Raw genomic sequence first — 23,701 nt, 5'->3', positions numbered from 1 at the left:
CCCTGCAGCAGTGGAATTAACCTGAGACAGTCTGTCTTTCACCTCTCTATACAGTCAGCAGGAACACAAAAAAAATCTGCAGTAGTGCTTTGGGACACTTTTTCCCAAGGCAAAATGGATACCTCGGAGATAAGCAACATTATGCTTCATCCCCCAAACAAACACGTCTAAACAGCAACACATTGTAAAACATTGACTTCTATTGTCAAGGTTACCTACTGTAATTCCAATTGCCATCAAAGGGCTTTTAACATTTTATCTCAGTCAATAGAGATAAACATTTTGTGCCAATTAACTCAATTAAAATGTGGTGCATTACAATAACAATTAACAGCTGAGGTCTCTGCAAAATGCTGTTTACAAAAGCATTTTTTGCTAATCTGTGACTATTCTGAGGCTTGAAGCTTGTCGGCTTGTGCTGCACTGCCCTCTTTGGCTTCTTTCACATTGAAAAGTTAGGTTGTTTTAGAAAACATAATCAACTTGGCGTGTCTTCTGCTTCAAACATGCAGCTGGAGACATCCATAGAAGATTAAGGGATATAGGCCACAATTTTCCAAAACAGAGAAGAGATTTAGAAGTCTTTCATCAAAACTTAGACTTCTAGATAACGTAACTGCATTGGCAAATCATATCCTTACTCAGAGAACTCTTTAACCTCAACAGCATTTGTACCTCTTTGTGCACCAGCTGATTGAAAAGCCTCCAGTCACGTTAAACACGTTATGTCACGTGTCTTTCACCTCTGACTGCAGGATTATTCATGACAAGTAACATGACATAAAGCAAAACTAACTTAATCTACTTTTGGATAGGTTTAACATAGGAGAATAATGTGTCCTTGCCCTGCCAGAATTTTATAAATTACATGAACCAAATACAAGGATTTTGACTTAAGGGCAAAATCTTTACTAATCTATGACTTCAATGACTATGATGTGAGCCTTGATTAAGAAAGAGCTGTGATTTAAAGAAGTCTTTATGACTGCACCTGATTTTAATGGAGTAGATAGCCATATTCATAAAACCTAACCAGTCACTATCAAGCATTAACACTTGGTTCTGCTGCCTTTTCTGAAGGAATGGACTGTGCAGTCATGCCAATGACTGCTCAGCTTCAGTGGTCAGAGTATACTAAAGAGGCTTACTACTTTAAAAGTATTTTAAACTGTAATCCATACAATTTTGGTTGAAAGTCCCATGTGTGATTCAAGAACACTCTCCACCACATGCAGAACATAATGTTATTTACATGTGGAAAGTAAAGCACTCCAATAAAACTCTGAAAAATCAAAAGGTGATAAAACCAGTGGGAAGAGATGTGAGTTGCCAAGAAGAAGTCAGATTAAATTAATATAAGAGATGCTTAAGTCTTCCACTCAGTTTAAATACACATTTTTAAACTATGGGCTAGTTAACACGATTATATACATATATGTATATAATCAACGGCAGGAAATTGCAAATTACAGCTGAATAGGAAGTAGTTGATCAGGACAGAAAGTTAAAAAGCAAGAGACTTAGCATTTATCTTAGCAGTTCAGTTACACATTCAAATATGCACAGTTCCAGAAGATCTGAAGTATTACTCAGACATATTTAATTTAGCTGGATTCATTTTTAAAAAACTTTATTTGAATCTTTTAAATGGATTACTATTTATATAATTTACAGAGTAGTTTCCTCTGTACTGTCTCATCTATATCTAGGGCAGTTTCTTTTATTGGAAAACAAACAAACAAATAAACAAACAAAAACCTCCATAAAACCTTCTTTATATTTTCACTTGTCATTTCCTCTGAGCACTTCCCACCATTCTGCTGTGGCAAGTCCCCTATAGTTACTACAGTATTGCCACATCATTTTCTACATCCCGTATAGCTGTAAGGGGAAATAATTCACATTGGCTGCAGATCCACAGGCTCACATGTGTTTAGCATTAATGTAAAATCAAGGACACATAAAATCATATAATATTAAATTTAGCTATAACATACATCCAGTTTCCAATGTTAATCGACACTATATATGCTTAACTTATATTGAATTAAAAAAAAAGTATCTATATAAATAATGTGGAAGACATATCTGAGCATATATTTGGACATATACATGCTGACAGGGATTTATACACGTGCATATATGAATATATATATGCACATATACAAAGTGAGGTTATAGAACTTTACTAAAAACCTCCTAACTGGCTCTATTGTCAAGCATTTTGCCAAACTCTGCTATTATAGAAGAAAACCCAAAAGGCAATGGGTTTTAAGAGAGGGAGGCTGGAAAAGTGGTTAAGGCCAGTTCTGAATGAAGGAATGCCTCAGGGTATGAGATTCATTTGTCTTTGTACTAATGGGTTTATGGCTTTCTTTTTAAACAGCCAGCTGGGGCCGGGGAAGGGGTGGGGAGGTGAGGAGGACTCGCTAATCCCGGCTCCTGCCCTCCCCATCTGCCATCAGGCAGCGAGGGGTCACTGCCTGTCTCGCTGCCTGCTCCGCTGCCTGTACCCTGCTGTCTGAACGCCCTACCTTCCCCCTCTGCCTGTCCGCTCTCCCTGTCCCCGCTGCCTGGCCCCCTGTCAGCCCCCTTTCTTACCCTGCAGCCCCTGCTGCCTGCCCATCTGCCTGTGCTGCCTGCGCTGCCTGCCCCCTCTGCCTGCCCTGCTACCTGCCCCCCTGCCTGCCTCCTATGCCTGTACCCTGCTGTCTGCCTCTCTTCCTGCCCACACACTGGACAATCCCGGACCAGAGTCACCAGCCGTGGGAAAGTCATAGGTCAGAGCTGTGCAGGACACAAGGTGACATGTGGAGAAGAGCATGTCTGGTGATTTGTGGCCGAGGGGGGAATATGTGAAACGCTAATGGCTGCCAGGTCATGGGCGGCACAGCGTATCCCGCTCAGCACTCCTGGCCCCAGCTGAGTTATCCTGGCTCAGTACTGGAGCATTATCTTTCGATTTTTACATTTTCCTTCCCTACATTCGCAGAGGGCCAAACTCACCCCACTCCAAGCATTCCTCTGCCTATGCAGGCTGTATGCTTGATGCTTTGCTAATCTGCATGAAAGTGCCTGGGTATGGAAGGGAAACAGCAAGACGTCTTATCTTTGAAGGGATCTCAAGGCCTTTTGAGTTTACTGTTGTTGCAGTCATTATTGTTTAGCATATCCTTGAAGGTTTGGTCTGAGGGACAGCTGGTGGGAATGCAATTTAGCTTGTTATAATGTAGCAATTATTTAAATATACACCAAGCAGGAAAGCAGAGGCAGAGTGAATTTCCTCTGTTAAAGTGTTACAATATGGGTCTTCCTGGGGGAAGGGAAAAAAAAAAAAGAAAAGGGCAATATAATCTCCAGAAGGAGCATCACAAAAATAAATTCAAGTACTTTCAGGCCTAGGAGCAAATTTTTGTCTTGCTGTCTACAAGTATTCAGCTACAGCTTAAATTTAGTTTATTCTTGAAAGTTTTGTGTGTGAGAATGAAGTGAAAGAGAAGCGCGCACACATACACAACCAACCCCCTGTTTGTCAGGGGGTGATTGGCAATACCTCCGGTGTAAATTTAGATGTTCCCTTAATGTGTTTATTCACTTGGGGAGGTTTCTTGCTGGTATAAACTTGATGTTTACCAGCATGGGGTGTCAGTGCTATGTACTTGCAAAAACTATTGCAATAGCAGCAAATCACATCCAGCACAGATGGAGCCTTGGAGTGACCTTTATAGTTCAGAATCAGAAACAAGGATGACACAAGCAGCAGGAATATCACGGTGGATGAGTGCAGACGATGGTGCAAGGTAGTTACAGTCCAATAATTTCTAATCTCAAAGTCACACTCCACTGGCAAAGCTCAGTACAGCTGCCCCACCAAAAATTTTGGCTGTGAGTTGTGCAGGGCTGGGCTGCCAGTGATCCTGGGGCTGCAGAAACAAGCCAGGACCATGGCTGTGGTGTCCCAAGTGTATTGGCTAGAGAAGGATGGAACTGTCAGCAGAGTATCTGCAGGCGGGGAGAGCAGCCAGGGGAGGGTGAGCACAGGGGAACCGTGAAACGCTGCTGTTTTCTGAATGGAGACCTATAGGCACAGCAGAAGACATGGCACTTGGTCTCACACAATCACATTCAAAGGATATGGAAATTCCGTCTTTCCTGAATGCAATCTATCTCCTCTAGTGGGATTAGAAAATGTGTGGAAGGGCTGCCTTGGCACAAAAAGGCTAATACATCCTACCAGTACAGCGCAGGTGGAGCCTGTGCACTGTCTTTGCGTGCTTGCCAGCTCCGATGCAATCCCTACCCAAACCCTTCCTGAAGGCCAGCAGCTTTGCTTGCTTCCTTTCATTGGCCAGGAGCCAAATGCCACTATTTGATTAAAAGTATCAAGGAAGACCTCCTATGGGGCTGGTTACTGAAACCCAGAAATATCACATTGTGAAACAGAGAGGGCTAGCAGCTACTAGATCAGCAGCACATATCTGCTAATGCTGCACATTTCTCTGCATCAGGCATCATTGACATTTTATCCTCTGGTTTGTAATAACTCTTTCAATGCCACAGACCTGCCAATTTTTCTTTAACACCCCCCTCAAAAAATCACGTGCAAAAGCAGAGGCCAATATGTTAGAGCCAGTGATCCCTTTCCAGAGCCTGTGGCATTGCTCACCTGTGAAGCGTAGCAATCTGCCACTTCCACTGACATTCCAGTTAAGTTACATCCCAAGTGGCTCACCATGAAGGGGTTAACACTGTAGCAGCCTTTCTTGGTGGATCAAATTCTTGCAAGGCTCTTGCTTTGTTCTTTAGTGGGATGAATTCAGCAAGAGCAGTCTTAACACTGGGATCTGTTGTCCTCCTTCCACTAGCACCCTTGTTCTTCTCCCTGACTTCAAGGCGGGTTCCCTGTTTGCATATCAGAATAATCTCACCCTTTCGCATTGTCCCAGAAGCAGCTTCACACCAGTAGACTCTGCCCCTTCGGGGCCCAGGGTCAGGGACAGCAGCAGCCATCACCACTTCTGTGCTGTCAGGCAGGACAGAAGGAATGTGCCTGGCCTTGTCACAGAGGAGGGAAGCCTGCACTCCACAAGAAATTTGAACAGATGTCACTAAACTGGCTCAGAAATCACTCTTCAGTTGCTAGCTATCACCCAAGCAGTCCGTCCAAACATCCAGTGCTCATCCCAAATTGCTTGCATACCAGCAGCTTTGCCTTTTGTGATCTGTACACACTATTGGCACCTTAATTTAAAACCGCATTCAAATATTATGTGAAAATGCTTCAGATCATTCTCTGGCACTGGGTAGTGGGAAAGCCTGCAAATGTGCCGCTGAGCCCTGCCAGTCCCAGGGCTGGATGGATGGTCACATCCAGCTCTCACCAAGACTCTGCTCTCTGTCACCCACTCTGGCTTCTTGACATTTCTTTGCTATTAAAACCATAACAAGAAAGTCCTGTGTTTACAGCAGTCAAAAGTTTTCTAATGTTTATCACTCAGAACAAATTGTCTTCAGTTAGAAATCTTCCTGTCTTATGGCATGTCCTTACAAATGTAGGAATTAATGGTATCCTCCTATCCCTGGAAATGTTCAAGGCCAGGTTGGATGGGGCTTTGAGCAAACTGGTTTAGTGTAAGGAGTCCCTCCTCACTGCAGGAGGTTGGAACTTTAAGGTCCCTTCCAACCCAAACTGTTCCATGCTTCTGTGATATCTTTGCACCTGTGCCAGACATGGGATGCTCTCCGTGGAGCAGCTATTAGTAAGCTGAGCCGTAACTGGGAGTGAAAGATATCTGGGATATACCCCAAGACTTCAGGGGTGTCAGCACATGCTGGAGTCCTGGAGGGGCTCCTCAGCTACCCAGCCCTGCACTGCCGTATGGTCACCAACAGAGCATGGAGGTTAATGCTCTCAACAGCAAATACTTTCAAAACTTAAAATATATTCAAGGAGCCATCTAGCCAAACATCTGAGAAGTTGCAACAGAGATTTTTTAAGGACTTTAAAGCACACGGAAGTTTACAGATTTGAGGACTTTTTTGGGACCCCACTTTGAGAAAACAGACTTTGCCAGTCAATTTTCCGATATATGCCTCCCTGAGTAAGAAAATATGCATCAACCTCCTGGATAAGAGGCACTGAGAATGCCTACAATGGCCCACACCCTCCCAGGTAAGCTACATGAGTTGTCCTCAGAGAAACAGAAGAAGGCAGGTGCACCACCATAACCTCGAACTGTGCCAATACTGCAGAGCCGCAACAGGAGAGGGGACAGTCTCCCTCCCCCCTTCCATTGCCTGCTGCTCACCTGCACTACATCAGGAGGTCAGGTCTCTATGTCCTCTTTTGAGCCTGCTCAGTCATCAAGAATCTGTTCAAACTCCCTGATATCAAACCACATACTGTTTTGAATTGCTGGCTTTGGTCTCTGTCAGGCAGGGGACAAATGTGGAGACTGGTAGCACTTTGGCTCTGTACTGAACCAGGCCTTGAAGACAACATTTTGGGGACCTTGAGGCATTGGTTTGAAAGTCAGACATCCAAACGTATTCTAGCAGCAAAGCCTGCCTGAAAGAAAATGTGGCAATTGTGTCATCATCATTCCTTTTCAGTGTCCAGTCCCATTTCCTTTTGCATCCTTCCTATTAGCATTCATTCACTGTGACCATTCCTGTGAGTTTTTAGTAAAAAACAACTTGCAGATTAGTCAGTTTTAAGCAAATATTTGAGTGCTTTAACCTGATGTGTATTCTGAACTAAAATTAAAAGTGTTTGTCCTGCATAAGCCTGACAGAAGTTCATAGTGACAAAGAGTCTGTGACCAGCCAGATCCTATCCCCTTTACCAGCAACTAATGGCTTATGCAGAAGCTGAAGGTTACAAGGAATCAGCTGCAGAATTATCTAACAAATAATTCATGGGCTTGAGCAAGTATAATGACACACATTTCATCCATGTTTAAATTCAAGCCTGAATCAAGCTAGAGCATTGCAACTGGGTACAAGCAGAAAAAAACCAACTTGTCTTTAACAGGAAATTCCAGGGTTTCAGACAAAAACCTAAACATTTTCACAGCCTTCAGGCGAAAGACACGGTGTTGTAAGATTGGCTCCTTAAATCACTGTCTTTACCACTCAGAGGTGCATTTTTCAATGAAAATTCTCTTAAGGAAGTAAAAAGAAGGAACTCTTATGGTCCAGCAAATTCAGAATCTTTCTTTAGAGTGCCAGAATGGTCTAGACTCAATAATGTAAATATCTATTTTTTCATAGCTTCCTGTAATAAGCAGCCCAATGCTTCCTTTAGCCCCATCAGCTGAATATACTTTGTAGTCTCAGGGATGATCAGTTCTGCCCCCCAGAAGTATGAGGCAGAAGCTTGAAGGGGTCAGGCACCACACCAAACTTTTGTTTTGTTTGCATTAGGGCTTTGTCTCTATTGGCTCTGCAGTATTTTTATCTCCTCTTTCATCAGTTGGTCCTGATGAATTTAAGATTCGCTATCATACAGACTACAGTTTTAGAACAAATCGCCCTTTCATTTAGTTAATACCAGCAGCAAAGCTATAAAGCTGTAATAGTTTACAGCTTTCAGGACATAACCTGCAACCACAGACAATACAAATTATATTACACTGTGTTTTATTGCTCTTTGAGGCCCAGTAAGAGGCTCAGTGCTGTTTCATAGTCCAGAGTAGCAGCAGCTCTTTATTCTTTTTAACACATAGCTGAAAAATACTCTAATTCTGTTACAAAATGGTGTGTTTATTTTTTTGCAAGTCTGTCCTCAAAACTGCTTGTAGCTCACTTACTGTAGGATGCAAACACCACTCTCTATGCAATTAAAGGAGAGCATGCACGCACAGGGAGAAATGCCATCTTCCATACGCACTATCTGCACAAAGAGCATCTCCATTTTGAAACGGAAACAACAAGACCCCACACTTTGATAGTAATTTGCAAGGGTATGACATCTGAGAAGGCAAAAACCTCAGAAATCACAATTCCTTCCTAAAATGCCCCTTGTTTTTTCAGGTTGTGTGTTCAAATGCTTGAGGAATCATAAAGGCTACTGGTGCAGTTTCTTAGCCCTGCCCCTTCCTCTCTAGGCCTGAGGCTGGGCACGGAGGGAAGCAGAAAGGAGTCGCCATGTTTTCTTTAAATGGAGGGTCTAAATAAAAAATGAAGGCAATAGAGCTTCAGGAATTGCAAAGGGCCAGAAGGAGTGAGCACAAGCTAGCCCTGCCTTTTAAAATGTGAAGAGGCCGTGTACTTGTTCCTACTGCACCTGCTGTCCGTGCAGTGCTGTGTTATGGCAGAGGCCAGCAGTCCGATCTGCATATCAAATAGCTGATTTGTAGATGAGATCATTCATTTTGTGGTCGTATGTTTGCTGTGGTGGGGATGGGCTGTTGCCTAGCAGTGGGCCACAAAGTCCCAGCAGGTTTCTTGAGTCAGCAGCCATCCTTTGCTCTCCTCACCACTCCCCTACCCTCATTGACAATTCAAACCCAGTTTTGACCTTAATAAATAAAACTCTAAAAGGTTTGACTAGTTCCTAAGTTCAAAGCATGGGTGACGTGCTGTGAATTGACAGCTTCCTTTGATGCTGCGTTGGTTTGGTGACTCGATAAGCAAAATACAGATCCAGAAACCTTGGTACCATGTGAATGGAGGGATGGCAGATAGTGTCTGGCTGCAAAAACACTCTCCGAGAGGCTGGGGCTGCCTTGGTGCCTGGGTACACTGCTCCACTGTTAAAACATGGAAGAGGGGATTAAAAGATCAGCACCACATTTATTTAAGTATTTAAACACGTCAGAAGTGGTTTTGTAAAATTCAAGCTAGTTTTCGTGTATGACTCCTAGTGAATCAATTATGCCTTTCCTGTTAATTTTGACAGCCACTTCACATTGGGCAACACTCATTTGAAACACTTTTTAAGAAGCATTTTCTTCTTTCAAAAGCAGCTAAAGCTACTTACTTGTAGTGTGAAGCACATCAAGCTGGTGGAAAAAGAAAAAGAAATCAGTCACCGTTTCAAATTAAAAAGAGAAAAAAAAAGCAGGGCAAAGAAGATGAAAACACTGGAGTACAAAGCTGCCTTTAGAAACTACAATACATATATGTTGTCACCATTTGGTGTCTGATAAGTTGGCAGAAACTGCAGTTTAAGTGCTTTTATTTTAGGAGTGATCTGCTGACAAAAGACACATGTGCAAACCATGCCATTTAGATGAAGGAGTCATATTCACTTTTTGCAAAGTACAATTTATTTATTTTTTCCAGATTATAATGTTTTCTAGGAAGAAAGGAGTACAAAGACCTCTCAGCCCTAAAACAAAACCAAACATCTCAGCACAAATTGGAGCCCTGATAGCTCAAAGCAAAAGCCTCACAAACATCTATTAGAAGCAGGAAATGTCTAATGGAAAACTTACAAACATCTGATACATGAAAGGGAAGGCACAAAACAGGAAAGCAGAGGCATGAGCAGCTAATTGCTGTAGATTCCTCACAACATTCGCTGAAACACAGCAAGACACATTAGTCAGCTCCACAGCACTGGGGTATACAACAGCCATTAAAGAATTAGTAAGAATACTTGGAAAATGAGCACTTAAAAAAATGCTAATACTTTGGACAGAATGAAGTTGCTTATGCTTGTGACTGAATTTACAAGGGTGCTTTGAAGGTGGCCAGAGGCATCCTGGCATGATGCTTCTCATCTAATTCCAGTTATGAAAGCCTGCAAAAAGAATAATTTTTTAAAGTACGATTATTATTCACACCAAAATCTAGGTGTAAAAGCAAGATGTTTATCTTGCCAGCTACTGCATACATATCCAAACTTGTAGCTGAAACTTGCACTTGGTTTTGATAAGCTCTGGTCTAAGAAAAATGTGAAGTTTTGAGCAACAGCAATGCATTATGCTGGAGCATGGACGTGCAGCAAACACAGAGCACCTATTCTTGCCCCTTGTAAATGCCTGCTGCTTGTCTGGTTTGAATAAAGTTATGCCTACTACTGTCAGAACTGAATTTGGCTCATGGTCCTCATGCAAATTGCCACTTGCCTGAATGTGTGCACCATATTAAGAATGCAAATATGTTTGGACTAGATGATTGTTCCTTTATATGCTGTACACCCTAATTCACAAGGAGTTGAATAAGGGTAGTTTTGGTGTGTGCAAGAAGGCAGACTCAGACAAAAATACATTAAACTGTTTGCAAATAAGTTAATTATGTCAACAGATCTGATCTTAACAGTAACCCTTTCTGATGTTATGTATATGGTTTCTTGAACATAGTCAACAGAGAGAGAAAAAAAACACTTAAAAAAAAATTGTCATTCTTCAGGACATGAGATGAAGTACCTTTTTCACACGTACTGCAAACGAGCTTATGTCCAGGGTCCCCATCTCCAATGCTTTGAGTTCTGAAGGCCAGAATGTACCATTTTATCTTTGTCTGAATTTCAACTCACAGACATTCTGTGAAGTTAATCGCTTGTATTTGTCTATTGGAAAGGCATCCAGCGCTGAGCTGAAGACATCTGGAAGTCTAAAAAACAATCCCTCATTTATAATTTGTTCAAATGAATGATAACCATACCCATTAAAAATGTATATCGTATTTCTCATTTGAATTTCTGTGATATACTTTTTCATTCCTTCTCACTTCCAGCTGTTATTCTGGAACTTCGCCAACCTTCTGTGAGGCACTTAGGAAAAAACAAACCACCACAAAACCAACTAAAAATTAACATTTGTGAAAAGAGAAATTTAAAAAAAAACAACAAAGTAGCATTTTCTAGATTTCAGGAATAAAACCTAGCTTCAACTACAAAGTTAATTCAGTAAAAATACAAATTTTTATTTTGCTTACAATTTTTCTTGCTGACGTTTTAAAAAATATTTTAAATTATTTAGAAGGAAAAACCCTGAAAATTAATTATACCCTATTTCCTAATGAAAGGGGAAAAAAAACCCCACCAAACAAATACAACAAAACAAAACAAACCCAAGGAAGAAACAAAAATTTTTTTTGCCATATTTTCAGAGTATGCTATTCTTTCCTGTGGGAAAATTCACACATTCCTTACACTGAGATATTAAGTTTGAACTTTCAGTCATTTAATTAGTTCTCAATTCAACAAAGCATTTAAGCATGTTTTCAAAGCACAAAACACTTAAGCACATTCTTATTCTGTCCCTGAATAGGAGCAGAGTGCTGAATCACACTGGGAGCTCTGAGAGCGGATCCCAGGGCAGCCTGGCAGGGCTCTTGCTGGTTTGATTCCCCAAGAAGGGGTATGGTAGTGATTACATCATGCCCAGAATTAAAGCCAGGCCTAGTTTGAAAATGCAAAACTTTTTGCAATCCTATATAATGTCACAAATTTATAATACAAAATTGAAAACACACATATGTCATATAAAAAAGAAGACAAAAGAATCTGTTGGGGGTTTATATTTGCCCATTTTTCACAAGTATAAAATAAATAAATTAAATAATGATCCGATAAAGCCTTATGCTATAACTGTGCAACTAGACTTTCACTGTGTTTTGGATATATGGGATATGAAAATGTAGGTAAATTCAATTGCATACACAACCAGACAGAAAAACACACAATTTAGGTTTCCAAAATCTTCAGCTGCAAGGTACCTGAGGGATACAAGCCCAGGCAAATATACACACACACACACCCACATACATACAGAGCTCAGGTGAATCGCAACAATACCTTGGAGAATCAAGAAAAAAGATGATGCTATGTATCAGACAGATATCGCAAACATATTTTCAGTTAAATTAACAATAATATTACCTTACCAGTAATATTTTCTATCTTTTACATTGAATTTTATACCAAGAAATCTATCATTTGAAACTATGTTTTCCCTTTTTACTTCACCACTGGGTGTTCAGAAATATTTTAAACTTTACATTGTATGCTAAAATAATAATATTGGCATTTCTGATTATTTCATACAATATTTGTGTCTAAAATAAGTCTATCTGAAATTTAAACACTCTGCATTTTGCTTCCAAGACTCCCTCTGATATCAGTGAGGAATGTAGGCTTGACCCATTGCTGGGTAGCCTTTTGAACAAACACCTTTAGCAATGCTAGAGGTAGCAGTCAGTTCTCTACAGAGATAAGCACTTAACAATTCAAGAAAGAAAAGAATTAATGGGATTCCTAAGAATTTGGGACCTCTGTCCCTGCCACAATGGCATGGTGGTTTACGCTGCTGCATATGGCTGTAACCCCAGAATGACAAAATGTTCAACTGGGATGCTTAGTTTAGTATTCACTTTCTGAGTGGCAATTCTTTAATTGTGTTTCTTTGTATTGTTTCTGTGTAAAGCTTTAAGGATTGCAAATCTTACTTACTTTCTACATCTTGTTTCCCATTTTCAGGAGCCAAATTCTGAAAAAAAATAGATTACACCCACCACATCAGGTAATATTCAGACTGAGTAAAAATACCAGGAATCAGATAAATATTACTTTATATTTTCTGAACATAATTTTCTACAGTGACATTAAAAATATACCTAAAGAAACACTGTTTGCAACTCAGAAAGGGATTTCTAATACAACCCAACTGAAAAAGTCTATTTACCCAAACTGAAATTCTCTGTTTCATTTTAACAAAATCGTAAAACATTTTTTTAATAAAAATGTTTTAAAAAATTGAGAAATTCTACTGCCCAAAGCCTTTAAGAAGGAAAAAAAGGAATCCCTGTACGTTTCATCTATGTAGGGCTGCTAAAGTCGGAGGAAGAGGGAATTGTGCTTACGCAGAGGAGGACGCCCATCATGCATTCGCGAGCAGGGAGATGTCAGCCATTTTTCTGCACACTCTCCCCAAACGCAGGCTGGAACTGCCCTCGCTCCACCATGTCAGCCCATCTGCTTCTCTCCTCACCCTGAGAACGCTTCCACTCACGCAAACATCCTCTGGCTTACTACAGGCATATCAAAAAATGTTTTCTTTAGAAGAGAGGCAAATGAGGAATAGGCAAAAAAAAAAAGATCATATTTTCCAAAGAGGACAAAGAAATGCGAAGCTCATCCTGCCTGCCTTGCTTGAGAGAGCTGCTCTGCATTCAGGGGTTAGCCCGGGTGGAGAATGATGCTGTTGTCTCACAAAGGCCTCATGTTGAGCTGAATCTTTGATTACAGGACAAGTGCCTGCATTAGGCCCCTCATTGCACTCACATTCTGCTCCTGCCATTTGTACAAAATTTCTGAGTGATCTCTTTGTGAATACGGACCTCAACTGAATCTAAGATGAGCTTCATCCTTGTCATGTGTGTGTCCCCCCCTTATTTTTCTGTGAGCACTCCTTTTCTCCTTCCCTGCTTCTCTTCTCCCTGATCCCCTTCTCCCTGTCTCCTTTTAGACCCTTCACCTGGTTAGAAAAGGGAATGCTATGGATCTAAAATAAAATCTAATGAATGGTAAACCCTGAAAATAGAGGTAGAGGTGCCTTTTGGAGTCTTTTAAATTTCCCCCTCAAATTCAGTCATGATCCCTACAAAAATAATGCATAACCTCTTGGTCTTCTTATTAGGATTTATGCTTGTTGTTGCTCTACACACCCTGCCACGCCAGAGAGGACTCCAGGGCTGCTGCTGTAACCATGGCCACTCCTCATTCACCACTCTTGGTAAATTTCTCCTGGTGTAAAAGGCAGTGGGAAGGAGAGATGCACCAGCAGATGCACGAACATGATAACCCTGTGTCTCTCTCAGCAAATCACCATGTGCCTAAAACCCACTGAATTTGTAAACATTATCTGACAACATTCTTTCAGCAAAATCACCTCAACATCTGCAACATGGAAAACAAAGCAAATATATAATCAACCTAGTTTAAAATCTGGCTTCAGTCAAATGGCTCTGGAAGCTGGATTTTTTATGCATCTGCCCAAATTGAAAAGGTTATTTCACTGTCTTCAGGATGACTCTTGAGCTGAAGGCGGAGCAGAGGGTTGCTGTCCTGAAAGAAGGGAAGTTGCTAGGAGATAAGTCCAAGATTTCAGACAGCATTGGTTGGAGTTATCTCTAATTGACAGCTGCTTACCCTAAGGGTCTAATTCTAACCTTGAGACCAAAACCATAATGAGAGGGCAGCTTTCCTTCACCCCTGTTTTCTAGGCAGGGCAAGGAGATTACTGCAGGTCTGTTCTTCTCTGGTTTTTGTTATGCTTCTTTTCGTGGGGCAGCCCTGTGAGGCTCGGAGCCTGCTGTGCTTTCTGAGGCTATAGTTTGCATCAGTGAGCCCTGTCTGATTCATACCACCTGAATAAACTTGCTCTTACAGCTAAGATGGTCTCACTTTTTCTTTTTTTTTATTAAAGGGGGAAGGGTGAAAAGAAATTCTCTTAAACATAAAATGATTTAAAGACTTATTTTTTTAAGCAGATACTTTAGTGGGCAGTCTATGGTTAACCCTTTTTCAGGGGGGCTTAGACTGTCATTGTTAGTTTTAAATCAAGTCCACACTGTTAGCAAGTTGCTGTTATTTAGGACTGAAAATCAAAAAAATGAGAAACATTCAGAGAAAAGAGATTAACAGAGGCAGGAAAACAAAGTGGGGTAGGTTCTCAGGGGGTTTTGTTTTGTTTTTGTTTTTTTTGCTGTTGTGTTTTGTTTTTTTTTTTTTATTTTATTTTTTTTATTTTTGGGGGGGTTTGGTTGGTTAGTTGGTTGGTTGGTTTTTTAACTGACTAGGCTTGTTGGGATATTAAGTTATGAAAAAAAATCTCGGAGAACTTCAACTTGTATTTTAATAATAACTTTTCTATAGACAGTAAAGAAGAAGCCTAAGTCTAATTTTCGTAGTTGTACTAATAAAAACCTGGTTTTCTTCCTCTGAACTCACTGGAGCTACTCTGGACTTATACTAGGGTGACTGAAAATATAGTTTGAATAAATATTTCCAAGGGGACTATTAAGAATAGGGAATGCAGTCACATTTAGTAACACGTGGCAAAAGAAAAACAAGAAAAGAAAATAAGAAAGAAAATAAATCCCAATAATAATTTTTTTTAGAAAATAATCCCATGAAATCTTGAATCTCAGTCACTTTCCTGCTCAACAACAAAAAATTGTTCTGAAGACTTTTTCAAGTAGATAAGATCAAGTAAAAATTTGTACCTTTCAGGGAGAATGCAAGCAGGAACCAGTTCATAAATGTAACATCATTGTTGTAGGAAATTTCTCTGACAGACACTGTGGGGCTAAGTGCTCCATGGTTTAAACCATTTCCCATCCCTCTGCATAAGGGTAGGTAAGCAAGTGCGGAGCAGAAGCAAACTGCAACTCCACAATTACAGGGAGAGAGGATAGTCCCAGCCCCTTCATCCTGAGCCTCCAAAGCATGCCAATTTTGTATGGTATTTAGGGTATATAAATACTTACCCTTGAGAAATGTGTTGAGGTTACCAACTTGCTTCACAAAGACTGACTGCTAGCCCTGATGTTTTCAAAGTTAACAGTGTGGTCATTTGGATTTCATTACAGTATTCTTGTTCTGGAAGCATAGTCCACTGGACAAATTAATTTCTGAAGGAATAGTTGAATGCCTGCCTGCCTACCAGCCAAAGTGGATAATGAGTGTATTGCCCATGCGTCAGAGGGGAGTCAGCAAGGCAGGCTGGACAGTGATAAAACAGCATAGAGGGAAGCTCAGACCTTGGCATCACTCTCACTCATCTCTGCTCTTGAGGGAGTGTATAAAAAAAGGCAACATCTAAGGTCCTTAGAAAAATAGCCATTAATGAGTCCCATAGAATGAACTCATAGAAAGTGTTCTGTGGAGACTGGAGGAATTCAAATGAGCAGACAACCAACCCAGTAGTGCATACAGGCATAGCCATAACTGCTAGAAAACAGTGAGTCTCATCTTAATCTTCATTTTTTTCCTGTTTAAACTATTAGGTATATTTTCCTAATATACTGAGTCCTCTTTTGTACTGCCTATGACTGCTGCCTCTGGAAGTCAGAGACTTTCATATCACTTAAATGGGATTTGTATATCCTTAAGACTTCAAGTAAAACTAAAAATATGGTTTGGTGGCACATTTATAATAATATCTATTTCTACAGTAATTTTACTTATCGTTTATTAAGTTGCATGTATTTGAAAGCTAATATTTGTACTGTGCCTGACGTGCAATTCAAATTTGTGCAGCAATTGCTGCAAGAATATTCACAGGAGTTGTTTCCTTGCTTCGCAGAACAACTATCTTTTCTTAGCACTATCTTGGTAAAGTGACCTAAAATACTTTTTCTCCATTTGAAACACTGAGAATAATGAAAATCAACTCCTCCCATGATAAACTGTGATCTTCACAGTAGAAAGCAAAAAAAGAAGCAGCACAGAAAAAGAAACATGATCTTTGTACCTTCCAGAACCACTTGTGAGCTTGTGATGGTCTTTGTCAAGGTTGTCTAAAAATTATTTCAAAAAAACAAACTGTACTTAAAACATAAAAAATAAGAGCAGTCAGAGAGGGTTTGATTCTTCCCCTTCTGAAACCAGTGAGACTACATCAAGGTTCCCAGTTTACACACGTGGAGGTACCCTATACACCACAGTTTTAGGATGTGACCTTTTGCAAACATTAAAAATATTTGAAATATTTTTTTTTTTTCATTTTTAATAAAAGAAGATTCAAACATCAGCAAACTTCCAGGAATAAATCTGTGCATGTTCAAATTAGGAAACAACTTTACTTTTGTACACGGTAACAAACTATACTATAAGTAAAATTTTCCCCTTCTACAAGTTTTCAGATCTCTAACATCTTCACCTGTTGCTTCCAAAACCATTTCCAGCTTACTCGGTATGTAACACATTAGAACAAAATAAGTCTGCAAGTCCTGGCACCAGGACCAGCCTCCTTCAGATAATTAGCAAAACTAGATCTGACCACAGATCGTAATGATGTTACTCTCATCTTCAACAGTGACTAAAGATGACAGTTTCCTTAGATGGCATTCTAAAGTTCTTTTTCTCAGCACAGAGAATTTTTTTTGCCCTATCAGTCACTGAAAAATAGTTTATGCTTTTCACAGTATTCCATATATTATTATATTTACACTTTCTATTCACCAGAAACCTTGATGTACAACACTGTGTTTTGAAAATCAGCATCTTGCTTCCTGCCAGAGCCAGTAGATATACCAGCCAGTAATAGTTGGTTTCTAATTTTTTCTCTTTGTGCTAGAAGGAAAAAAAAAGTAAAAAAATTTGCTGACTTTAGATCTTAGCCTATCAGATGAAGACTTACTGGTGCATTAGAGGCCTATTCAAAATAGGGCTTTTCTTGCAACAGGAGCCCCTAACAATTGGTAATGAGGACAGATTCCGAATTGTTTGTGAGCAGCTGCTTAGTAGGTAAGAGCTTGTTTGGATTCAATTGAACAGTGTTTTTAGAAGCAGTTACTGACCCCTGACCCTTCCTGCAGACTGGGTTGATGGGATTAGGGAAAGCTAGCGTTCAGCTTACACTTGGCTATAACAAGCTGGCAAGAGATAACATACTTTTTAATTATCAAGTTACACCTCTGCCAAAGTTTGTCTGTGAATTTACCAAATGGGTCAATGAACTATAAGAAATCAAGCTAGGCTATGGGATAATAGTTACATAAGAAAACAGTTTTGGTGGAGATATAATTAATACATTTATGTGGGATTTTTTTTTCCCTCTGCAAATATTTCACATTTTCAAATCTTCTTCTATATATGCCGTATGTGGTATTTATGTCAATGCAGCATAAGGTAAAAAAAGACCTGAATTACTTCTAAGAGCTACCTAAAAGGTAGCCAAGGGAAAAAAAACACAAAACATGCAATACAAGAAATTTAAATTGAAGTAACAAACTGAGTAACATTAAAATTTGAAGCTTGATTTGTTCTGCCACTCTGAGGCTGCAGCAACATAAAAATACATACTATTGGCAAGAAGCCAACTTGCCTAGCAGTCTACAACCATAAGAAAATGAAACAATTGTGGTATTATTCACCTGGAACAATCAAAGACAATTTCTTACATAATAATAAAAAAATTACGAAGGCCATAGGGATTTTATGTCTTAATTATAATTAATTAAAACCAAACCAAAATTATAAGGCTTAATTATTTTAAAGGATTTTTTCTCTGTTTTCTTTCAAGGCAGAAGTATGAAAAATTCTTCAGTTTGTCATTAGGGCCCAAAGCTTTCTTAGTTCTCTGGACTCTTATTATATATCATGTCTGTTATGGGAGCAGTCAGCTCTGGGAAATTCTTGGTAAAATAATCATAAGATTTATACAGACCAATCCTTTAATGGACTAGAGAATTTACTGATAAAATAAGTTACAGTGAGTAGTGCTACTTGGTGAGCAGTACAGATATGTTGAAAGCCAGAACATGGTCTGGAAACATGGGGGGATTTGTCCCTGTATCCGTGCTTGCCATTGCTGAAAGGCTCTGCAGATCCAGCAAGCTTCTCAGAAACACTTGGGATTACTCATGTTAGTTCTGTCAAATCTCTTTTATATCAAGAATGAGGGTCTCAAGATCAAGTTTCATTTCTAGTATCACCAAATTTCCTGTCTCAGCTGGACCAAGTCCCATTGTCACTTTAAAACAGAGAGGAGGTCTAGCAACGAAGAGCAACTTTGGGCTGGGGTGACCTGCATGCAGGAGTTCTCCCTTTATGATGGGCATTACCACATACCCCCATTTCATGAAGTGTCTAGCTACCCCCTCAGAAATAGCTTTACATTTTCTTTCCTACACATCTCTCAGAATCTGGCTTGTGAATCTCAGTGTTCTAACGGTCAGACACTATTTTCTATCCTAAAGCTATTAATAGCTATTCCATAGCCATTACTTCCTTTACCAGTAATGCCTTTTAGTTTGAATAGTGTCTTCTTTTCCTTGCTGTTTACTTCTCTAATATGTTTATACACAGCAATCACTTCTTGCCTCAAAATTTGTTTTGCTAGGGTGAACAAACCAAAATTTTAGGCTCTTTTGAAATAACTGCTTCTCTGTCTTCTTGATTTTCCCATAAGCCAGTTTTATCCTATTTCTATTTCTATTTTTCTTTTGTAATGTAAATATCCAGAATTGTATGCAGTGTTTTGGAGAACATCTTACAAATGTCTGCTGCTGTGTAAATACTTCTACCTATATATCTTAAGATTACATTTGTTAAGATGCCATCCTGTTGGTCTCCCAGGTCTTCCTCCCATTGATTATTTAAAAGTGGTTTCCCAGTTTGTAAAAACAATGTAGCCATTGAATTTTGTGCTATTGAAATTCATCCTATTTTTATTGCTAGAGTCTTCAAGGTCATTTTGCTTTTGCTGTATAATAATCTAATAATGTACTGGCAATGTAAGTGGAGGGCACAGAAGGAAAATATAGCAACAGAAGAGGTGTGTGCAGAGACCAGCTTTAGTTTAGCTTTAGTGTATCAAGATTAGGCTTCCTAGGCCTATGTAGCCAAGAGGAGTCAAGCTTATCTAGGAGTCAAGTTGGAGCAAAGTTTCATTACCTTGTATGAATTGTGCTTGGTGGAGTTCATCTGTCATTTGCCACAGGAAGGTCCTAGAGAAGTTACTTCCACTGGAGTTAACTCAGTCTCTGTGAATACCCCGTCTCTTTCATTCACTTCCTTTGCCAGTATGCTCATATTTTTGTCTCTTAGTTGTTCTGGAAACATTATACAAGATTAATACACACACACACACTTCAGGAGGTTTTGCAGCAGCTTTCATCTAGTCCCACACTTCATCTCTCAGCCCAGTGCTGGTAACTTTATAGGCAGTGCTAGGATGATGAGTCTTAGTGCAGACACTGCATTTGTGTATTCCTATTACATGGACTGCCACCTGGTTGATAGGTTTATTCCAGGCAATTGCTATGGGAATTTGGGTTTCACTCACCTATTTTTCCAAATTTGTGAAATTTGTAGACTATCTGAGAAACCTCAATTTGAGTTTAATAAACTATTTTGGTATAATAGTCACTTTGCTTGCAGGTGTCTCCTTTCCTATTTGCTTCCTAGTGTGTAATATCAATCTTATTGAAAATTGAAATAATGTTTAGATTTTTTAGCCAAATATTAACTGAAATCAAATGTTTCATGTGTACCTTATCCTCACTGCAGTTTTTCAACTTCCTGCTTTTTTCTTCATCTAAGCACATACCTGAAGAAAACCTTAACTATTTTGCCTGATTTCCTTTATGAGGTCAGATTCATTTTGAGTTTTAGCTAGTCCCACTTTTGCCAAGTCTCACTTAGACCTGCATTTCTTGACTTAAAAGTCATAGTTTTCTTTGGTGATCAGTACTTTTTTCCATTCCTTGTAGACTCCCCACTTATGCTTAACGTCGTTTTCAAGATGGTTATTCTTCCAGTTAGGTCTGGAAAGTTCTCGTACAACATTTTTTTTCTCATTGCCTGGCATACAGATTTCAGATAGTTTTAGCACGTTTGACATGGAGACATTCCAGGCTGCCTCCAAAATCTAATCCCTGAGTTTCTTAGTTCAGTCGGTCTCCCTAAATAGTTACCTTGGGTTGCATCCAAACTCAGCAGCTTGTGCATCCGGCGCAGTGCCTGCAGTCCCAGTTGCTTGATCCCCAGATAGGGCACAGTGTCAGAGTGAGGTGGCTCTCCCTCCTGACTCAAGGGCCCAGATTTCCTTCTCCTCAAAATCAAAGTTCAGCAAGGAAAGGGAGCAGACGCGTGCCAAGGTTTTGCCCTCATTTGCTTGGGAGGTGGCCAAGGCCTATTTCCACATTCGGAAGCTCAGAAGTTCTCCCGGCTGTCGTTAGTTTAGATGAAGTTCTGTCTTTTTGAAAAAAGTAACTTTAAAGAATTTTAACTGCATTATTTTTTTCATCCTTTTTTTATTGTTCTTTTTAAAACCAATTAAATAGTGCACACTGAAGGCTTTGCTAGTTAATAACAATCCTTACTCAGATGGAGGTACCAATACTATTTGAGCCAGAATGACCTTTATTCCTCACAACAGGATAATTCTCTGTTATGCGGATCTTTCCCTGTTTCATGTATCTTTCCAACAACAGCACAACAATCTTTTCTCATGTCCAGATTAGATTCTGGAATCAATAATAGACTCCTATCAATTTCCCAGTATTCTCAGAATATATTTTGTCCTATCTGCCACTGGCGTTTTTACCCAAAGAAGTATTGTTTAATTTTATTGTATCTTGTTCCTTTACATATTATGGATATACATTTCTGGAGAAAGACTTTTACTTTGATGTTATTTTTTGTCAGCATGTTATGTCCTCCATTACAATCACCATTACTGAAATTTCATTTAGTGCCTCAGAAAAACACATTCCTCTGCCTTGTTTCTCAGGATTCTCCATTAGAGTAAGAGCATCTTACCAACTGCACCTGATTCTACATCTAAATCATACTCTGCACAGTATTTCTACCAACTGTATCCAGCTGCTCATACTGATATTAACCTTTCATGTGACTATAGGGATTAAGACCTCCATCGTCCTCTAGGTATCATGAAGAAAATAGTGCCTCTGCACCTTGTGAAGGGGATTTTGAGACTGAGGTCCTTTACTGTTGTGAGGTGCTGAGATTCTGCAGAAACACCTATTTAAAAATACTTACTCTCCATCTAAGGCCAGCTGTGCCCTATGAAGAATTAAATTTTGCATCAGATTGGCATATATATTTCTTATCAAATATATGATGTTATATCTTCAAATTAGAGCAGGGATCTCCGCATCTCTCTGTGTAACTGGGTATGAGAAGTGTGAAATATTAGCTAAGGGGAGTCTGTATGACCTATTTTTTCCATGCGTACACAAAGTATGTGTATCACAAAGATGATACGGAAGAAATGGGATTGATAAACAACACAGAGCACTAGATAAGATGCCATCTGGCCTCAAGGCAAGGACATACATATTTTTTTTCTCCACATTCACTAACACTGTACTGTAGATTTGCACTATCAGACTCAGGCTTTTGAGCTTGTGATATGAGTTTTACCAGGGAACTTGAATCATTTAGTGTTAATTTAACATCCAAAAAGAAGTCTAGCTGTTAGTTAAAACACAGACTCCAGTAACATGGTGAAAAAATTTGTTACCGGAGGCCAGGTTGGATGGGGCTTATTGGTACCTGATCTAGTGGAAGGTGCCTCTACTCATGGCAGGGGGGTTGGAGCTAGATGATCTTTAAGGTCCATTCAACTCTATAATTCTATGGAAACCTAACAAGGCAAATTTTAACTAATGTCTAAAATACTGAAATAACTGAGGATTTCTGTAGTAATACAGTTTCTGTGGCTCTAGGTTTGCTTTATGCAGTTTTGTATGAATTAAAATTCTTGTCTCAATTTTATTTCTCTATATGCACACAAATCTGCACACACAGATAAATGTATAGACATATTAGAGGGAAGTTTAGTGACATCATCCCCACTCATTCCTGGGTTGGTGCTAACATGTGCTACCAAAAGACACATCAGTGGTTTTAATTCAGTTAAATTGTAGAAAGGAATTAATTCTGGTGCATCTTTTTAGCTTTATATACACATGAATATGTGAGTGAGATAGAGGGAAGGAGACTGCTGAAAGCACAGTGTGAAAGTGGTCCAGCATTAATGTTCCAGATTAAAATAGCCAGGAACAGTCCTGTGACTGCTAATTAAAATGGATATTTAATTTCCCGAAATACTTGATAATAAATTAATATTAATTGCTAAAGAAAATTTCCACAGGAAAGAAGTAGCAGCATTTAAGGTTATCTTTGGTTTATTATGATCTCTTTCAAGACAAATTAAGAATATCTACAGTTTTAGATATTATAGAAATGTCTTAAGTTTGTTTGGATTTTTTCCCCTCTTCAGCCATATGGATTTGAGATAGTCATATTCATAGGAAACACAACTTCTGTCCATTAAAATTATGAAAGAATATACAAAAATTCTTAAGCTATGTTGTTATATAGCAACACATTTTTGAAATCTGCAGGCCTACTAACAGAGAAGCATATTTTATTAGATGCACAGCTTATTTACAAAAGAAAAAATTAATTTAATGGTACTAAACTTATCCATGAAATCTAGTCATTAGTTTGTCTGAATTATTTTTAACCTTCAAAAAAATCAAACTTTTCCCCCCTGAAGTTTACGTAAATGGAAAATCTTACCACAGCTTAAAAGCACTAAAAATAATGTAAATAATTTATTTGGTTATCTAACACCATGAAAAAAAGTTTAAAAATATATTTATTTTTCTCTTATAATTCTTGTCTTATATAATTGGAGAAAAACAAGTTTTGCATATATACCAACAAATGAAAAGGAAAAAAACCGCATTATTTGCAATACTCTGTATACAACTGAGTAAGAAATGGCCAAAGACTGTGCAGAAATTTTTGAGAAATTTTGTGTTAGTGCAGAATGTTATTTTATATGTCTGTGGGAGTCAGACTGATCCGACTTCACCAGAGCACATTAGAATGCACTTCACTTGAAGAACTATTATACCACAATGGGTATGTTTATTTACCTAAAATTAAGCATATTTTTTAAAATTTTTTCTTCCCAAAACCAGGTTAGCTTGTGAATAATAATAATAATGTCTTCCATACTTGTTTACAATTTTTAAGTCTGTATAG

The 23,701-nt window shown here is 39.1% G+C and overlaps 1 long non-coding RNA gene across 1 annotated transcript; it reads right to left on the bottom strand.

Moving 5' to 3' along the window:
• Positions 1–9,254: 9,254 nt before the first annotated feature.
• Positions 9,255–13,101, bottom strand: LOC113970904. Its single transcript, XR_003535376.1, has 4 exons — positions 12,814–13,101; positions 12,404–12,440; positions 10,377–10,563; positions 9,255–9,748 (listed from the first exon to the last, which is right to left on the bottom strand). It is a non-coding gene; the product is annotated as an uncharacterized LOC113970904 (long non-coding RNA).
• Between the last annotated feature and the right edge of the window lie 10,600 nt (positions 13,102–23,701).

The sequence above is a fragment of the Neopelma chrysocephalum genome, unplaced genomic scaffold, assembly GCF_003984885.1.
Source record: "Neopelma chrysocephalum unplaced genomic scaffold, ASM398488v2 Primary Assembly neopelma1_80b, whole genome shotgun sequence".
Lineage (NCBI taxonomy): Eukaryota > Metazoa > Chordata > Aves > Passeriformes > Pipridae > Neopelma > Neopelma chrysocephalum.
Note: the sequence above shows the minus strand (reverse complement) of the source record. Positions and strands in the feature narration are given on the sequence as shown.